Below are 6,945 nucleotides of genomic sequence, written 5' to 3'. Positions count from 1 at the left end.
CTCTTGAAGAATTTGAATCGTTCCGCTATCAGCAGCGGTGTTGGGTTTAAGTGCTCCTGTAGGGTATCAACAATTTCCTTAAAATTCTTGTCCTTTGGTTTGGCTGGAGTGATTAAGTTTCGTAACAGCCCGTATGTCTTTGCGCCCATTAGATTTAGAAGTACTGACGCCTTTTTATCATTTTCCATTCCATTTGCTGTGCAATATACCTCTACTCTTTCCACATATGTGGTCCAATCCTCTATATCGTTATCGAAAGCATCAATATTGCCAGCCTTAGGCATCCTGGAAAAAAAAATGGCGCTTCCCGCGCTTTCCTTTCTTTCCTGCAGAAAAAAATGGCGCTTCCCGCGCTTTCCCGCCGCTGCTGCTGCTGACAACGCTGTTTTCCGCGTTTTTAAAAAAAAATTTTATTTACAGGTGGAGACTCGTTCCCGCCGGACTCTCTGGGACTTTTCCCCCCCTCTGCTAGGTCCGAACGCCGACCTGCTTTGCAGCGCCGGCCGTCTCCCGAGTGCTCCCCCCCTCTGTTTCTGTTTGCCTCCGCCTTCGCTGCTTGGCCTTGCTGCAGAGCCAGCCGATGGAGCCCCAGCCCGCCGCCCAGGAAGGATTATTGCAGTACCTGCCACCAGCTCGGCTAGCTGGTGAAACCACAGTTTTTTTTTCTTGCTTTTCTTCGACTTTGGACGTCTGAGGAATCGATGTCCTTGAGGTGCTGCCGAATTGCAGGTAAGTCCATTTCCAATTCGTTGCCACTGTTGTATCCGTGTGTTAATAGAGACACTGAAGGCAGGAGTTGGTTTCACAGGTGTTTACTGAACAAAGTCTGGAGGTGAACTAACTGATACAACACAATATACAGGCTTATATAGCCCGAGTGGCCATTACCGGCATTACAGTACACAGGGGGCCCTTAAAGGCACATACACTACAGTCACCCCGCAGCTTAAGAATGTGCAGGTGGAGAGAGAATGGGTGACTGCCAGACAGAAGAGGAGGACCAGGCAGGTAGTGCAGGAGTCCCCTGAGCCCATCTTGCTTACCAACCAGTATTCGGTGCTGAGTACTGGTGAGGGCAATGGTTTCTCTGGGGAGTACAGCCAGAGTCAAGTCCACAGCACCATGGAAGGCTCAGCTGCACAGGGGTGGGGAAGAGGAGAGGGAGAGCAATAGTGGTAGGGGATTCAATAGTTAGGGGAGCAGACAGGTGTTTCTGCGGCCACAGACGTGACTCCAGGATGGTATGTTGCCTCCCTGGTTCCAGGGTCAAGGATGTCACTGAACGGCTGCAGGGCATTCTGAGGGGGGAGGGTGAACAGCCAGAGGTCGTGGTCCATATCGGTACCAACGACATAGGTAGGAAGGGGGATGAGGTCCTGCAGGCAGAGTTTAGGGAGCTAGGAAAGAGGTTAAAAAGCAGGACCTCAAAGGTAGTAATCTCCGAATTACTACCAGTGCCACGTGCTAGTGAGTACAGAAATAGGAACATGGAGCAGATGAATGCGTGGCTGGAGAGATGGTGTAGGAGGGAGGGCTTTAGATTCCTGAGGAATTGGAACTGTTTCTGGGGGAGATGGGACCTCTACAAGCCAGACGGGTTGCACCTCAACAGAAACGGGACCAATATCCTTGCGGGGGGTTTTACTAGTGCTGTTGAGGAGGGTTTAAACTCATTTGGCAGGGGGGATGGGAACCTGAGGGTAGAATCAGAAGGGAGAAAAGCTAAGCTGGAAATAGAAGACAGGGGTTCAGGCGAAGGGGTATTTAGGAAGGCAAAGAGAAAGGAGAAGGCAATAGTGCAGGGCAGGGGTAATGATAACCAGAATGTATCAGGAAGGGGCAGAGATTACAAGCATAAGAGTGCACCAGAAAATAGAGTCAGAGTAAGGAAAAATGATAAGATAAAATTAAAGGCTCTTTATCTGAATGCACGCAGCATTCGTAACAAGATAGATGAGTTGACGGCACAAATAGAAATAAATGGGTATGCAGCAGCGGCGGGAATCCCAGCGGCAGTATAAAAAGGTAAGCCCGAGCGTGGGTAGGCGTTCCAATCTCCAATCTCAGAGGGAGAGAAGTAAAAAGTAATCAAGGTGTGACGTCACCACAAAACAGGTAAGTGATTGGTTGGGAGTATTTCTCTCTTTATTTAAACTTTAACTCTGTGGTTTATAGTTTTTAAGGTCTCTGTGGTGTAGTGGGGACAGTTTGTAAATCAGGGCCCTTAAATATATCATTTAACTGTAGTTGTAATGAAATCTGTTTGTCTTGCCTGTATTCGTTTTGCACTCATGTATATTACCCTCCCCCACACTGTGTATAGTTTCACTTCCTCTTTCCTGACTAACCTGGAAGGTTCCAGGTCTTGGCTCTTGGCTCCGCCCCTGACTTCTCTTACATAAAGATCCCAGGATCTGTATGACTCATTCCTGTGAGCCAGTCGGTGTGTTGAGATGTTAGCTCTGATCTTAGTGATTAAAAGCCAACTTGTTTAAGTTAATAACTTCTAGTTTTGTGGTTATTGAAGGCACATCAGTAGTGAAATTGGTGGGATTCATTTGTTTAATTTAATTGCAATTAATTAAATGGTAAGTCATGGCAGGACAGCCCAGTGCTGTGGTATGCTCCTCCTGCGCTATGTGGGAACTCAGGGACACTTCCTTTGTCTCTGACAACCATGTGTGCAGGAAGTGTGTCCAGCTGCAGCTACTGGCAGACCGCATTACGGTGCTGGAGCAGCGATTGGATATATACTGGACCATTCGCGATGCTGAGGACGTCGTGAATAGCACGTTTAGGGAGTTGGTCACGCCGCAGGTAATGTTGGCACAGGCAGAGAGGGAACGGGTGACCAACAGGCAGAGTAGTAGGCGCAGGCAGGTAGTACAGGGGTCCCCTGTGGCCATCCCCCTCTCAAACAGATACACCACTTTGAGTACTGTTGGGGGGGATAGCTTAACAGGGGAAGGTAGCAGCAGCCAACTCCCTGGCACCAGGGGTGGGTCTGCTGCACAGGATGGGAGGAAAAAGACTGGGAGAGCTATAGTGATAGGGCATTCTATTGTAAGGGGAATAGATAGGCGTTTCTGCGTCCGCAAACGAGACTCCAGGATGGTGTGTTGCCTCCCTGGTGCAAGGGTCAAGGATGTCTCAGAGCGGCTGCAGAACATTTTGGAAGGGGAGGGTGAACAGCCAGTTGTCATGGTGCATATAGGTACCAACGATATAGGTAAAAACTGGGATGAGGTCCTAAAAGCTGAATATAGGGAGTTAGGTAAATTAAAAAATAGGACCTCAAAGGTAGTAATCTCAGCATTGCTACCAGTGCAACGTGCTAGTCAGAGTAGAAATACAAAGACATTTCAGATGAATATGTGGCTAGAGGAATGGTGCAAGGGGGAGGGATTCAAATTTCTGGGACATTGGAACCGGTTCTGGGGGAGGTGGGACCAGTACAAAATGGACGGTTTGCACCTGGGCAGGGCCGGGACTGATGTCCTAGGGGGAGTGTTTGCTAATGCTCTGGAGGAGGGTTTAATCTAAAATGTAAGGGGGTTGGGAACTTGAGCGGAGAGACAGAGGAAAGGGAAACAAGGATAAAAGCAAAAGACAGGAAGGAGAAAAACAAAAGTGGCAGGCAGAGAAATCAAGGGTTTAAATCAAACATGGCCACAGTAAATAATAATTCTAAAAGATCTAAGAGCGTTAAAAAAACAAGCCTGAAGGCTTTGTGTCTTAATGCAAGGAGCATTCGTAATAAGGTGGATGAATTAGCTGCGCAAATAGAGGTAAACGAATATGATATGATTGGGATTGCGGAAACATGGCTCCAGGGTGGCCAAGGCTGGGAACTCAATATCCCGGGATACTCAATATTCAGGAAAGATAGGCAAAAATGAAAAGGAGGTGGGGTAGCATTGCTGGTTAAAGAGGGGATTAACACAATCGAAAGGAAGGATATTAACTCTGATGATGTGGAATCTGTATGGGTAGAACTGAAAAATACCAAGGGGCCGAAAACGTTAGTGGGAGTGGTATATAGACCTCCAAACAGCAATGCGGAGGTCGGGGATGGCATCAAATGGGAAATTAGAGAAGCGTGCAAAAAGGGCACAGCAGTTATCATGGGTGACTTTAATCTACATATAGATTGGGCTAACAATACTGTGGAGGAGGAATTCCTGGAGTGTATACGGGATGGTTTCCTGGACTAATATGTCGAGGAACCAACTAGAGATCAGGCCATCTTAGGCTGGGTATTATGTAATGAGAAAGGATTAATTAGCAATCTTGTGCGAGGCCCCTTGGGTCAGAGCGATCATAATATGATAGAATTCTTCATTAAGATGGAGAGTGAAATAGTTGACTCGGAGACTAGGGTCCTGAATTTAAATAAAGGAGACTACGATGGTATGAGGTGCGAGTTGGGTAGGATTGATTGGGGAATGACACTCAAAGGGTTGACGGTGGATGGGCAATGGCAAACATTCAAAGATCGCATGGATGAACTACAAAATTTGTTCATCCCAATTTGGCATAAAAATTAAACAAAAAAGGTGACTCAACCGTGGCTAACAAGGGAAATTAGGGATAGCATAAGATCCAAGGAGAGGACATAAATACTGGCCAGAAAAAGCAGCAAACCTGAGGATTGGGAGCAGTTTAGGATTCAACAAAGGAGGACAAAGGGATTAATTAAAAGGGGGAAAATAGAGTATGAGAGTAAGCTTTCAGGGAACATAAAAACTGACTGTAAAAGCTTTTTATAGATATGTGAAGAGAAAAAGATTGGTGAAGTCAAGCGTAGGTCCCTTGCTGTCAGAATCAGGGGAATTTATAATGGGGAACAAAGAAATGGAAGAGCAATTAAATACATACTTTGATTCTGTCTTCACAAAGGAGGACACAAATAACCTCCCAAAGATGTCAGGGAACATAGGGTCTAATGACAGGGAGGAACTGATAGAAATCAGTATTTGTAGGGAAATGGTGTTAGGGAAATTGATGGGATTGAGGACTGATAAATCCCCAGGGCCTGATAATCTACATCCTAGGGTACTTAAGGAAGTGGCCCTAGAAATAGTAGATGCATTGCGGGTCATCTTCCAAAATTCGTTGACTCTGGAACAGTACCCATGGATTGGCGGGTAGCTAATGTTACCCCACTGTTCAAAAAGGGTGGTAGAGAGAAAACGGGGAATTACAGACCGGTAAGCCTGACATCGGTAGTGGGGAAAATGCTAGAGTCCATTATAAAGGATGTAATAGCAGAACGATTGGAAAAAAGTGACCGGATCAGACAAAGTCAACATGGATTTACAAAAGGTAAATCGTACTTGACTAATCTACTGGAATTTTTTTGAGGATGTAACTGGTAAAATAGATAAGGGAGAACCAGTGGATGTGGTGTATTTGGATTTCAAAAGGCTTTCGATAAGGTCCCGCATAAGAGATTAGCATGTAAATTTAAGGCACATGGGACTGGGGGCAAGGTATTGACTTGGATAGAGAACTGGTTGGCAGACAGAAAGCAAAGAGTTGGAATAAATGGCTCTTTTTGCGAGTGGCAGGCAGTGACTAGTGGGGTACCGCAGGGATCAGTCCTTGGACCCCAGCTATTCACAATATATATTAATGATCTGGATGAGGGAACTAGATGTAATATCTCCAAGTTTGCAGACGACACAAAGCTGGGTGGGCGTGTGTGCTGTGAGGAGGATACCGAGAAACCTGGGATGGCAGGAATGACGTTTGAGGAGAGATTGGGTCGATTGGGCTTGTACTCGCTGGAGTTTAGAAGAATGAGAGGGGATCTCATCGAAACTTATAAAATTCTAACAGGACTAGACAGACTAGATGCTGGAAGGATGTTCCCAATAGTCAGGGAGTCCAGAACCAGGGGTCACAGTCTAAGGATAAGGGGTAAGCCATTTAGGACAGAGATGAGGAGGAATTTCTTCACCCAGAGAGTGGTGAACCTGTGGAATTCTCTACCAAAGAAGGCAGTAGAGGCCAGTTCATTAAATATATTCAAGAAGGAGCTGGATATATTTCTTAAGGCGAAAGGGATCAAGGGATATGGAGAGAAGGCAGGAACAGGGTACTGAATTTGAATGATCAGCCATGATCTCATTGAATGGTGGTGCAGGCTCAAGGGGCCGAATGGCCTACTCCTGCTCCTATCTTCTATGTTTCTATGATCTGATAGCCATTACAGAGACGTGGTTGCAAGGTGACCAAGGCTAGGAACTGAATATTCAGGGATATTTGATGTTTCGGAAGGATAGGCAGAAAGGAAAAGGAGGTGGGGTAGCTCTGTTAATAAAGGATGAGATCACTGCAGTGGTGAGGAATGATATTGGCTCTGAAGCTCAAGATGTAGAATCAGTTTGGGTGGAGATAAGAAATAGTAAGGGTAAGAAGTCACTGGTGGGAGTAGTATATAGGCCCCCTAACAGTAGCTATATTGTAGGACAGAGTATAAATCAAGAAATAATGGGGGCTTGTAAGAAAGGTACTGCAATAATCATGGACGATTTTAATCATCATATAGATTGGACAAATCAAATGGGCAAGGGTAGCCTTGAGGACGAGTTCATAGAGTGCATTTGGGATGGTTTATTAGAGCAATACGTTGAGGAACCAACCAAGGAGCAGGCTATTTTAGATCTGGTAATGTGTAATGAGACAGGATTCATTAATGATCTCATAGTAAAGGATCCCCTAGGAAAGAGTGATCATAGCATGGTAGAATTTCAAATTCAGTTTGAGGGTGAGAAACTTGGGTCTGAAACTAATGTCCTAAACTTAAATAAAGGCAATTACAATGGTATGAGGATAGAGTTTGCTAAAATGGACTGGGAAAATAGATTAAAGGCTAAAATGGTAGATCAGCAGTGGCAGACATTTAAGGAGATATTTCATAAATCTCAGCAAAGGTATATT

Source organism: Somniosus microcephalus, chromosome 5, assembly GCF_052327205.1.
Source record: "Somniosus microcephalus isolate GS21.2 chromosome 5, FLI_Smic_1.0, whole genome shotgun sequence".
Classification (NCBI taxonomy): domain Eukaryota; kingdom Metazoa; phylum Chordata; class Chondrichthyes; order Squaliformes; family Somniosidae; genus Somniosus; species Somniosus microcephalus.
The sequence above is the reverse complement of the archived record's forward strand: the minus strand, read 5'-3'. Positions refer to the sequence as shown.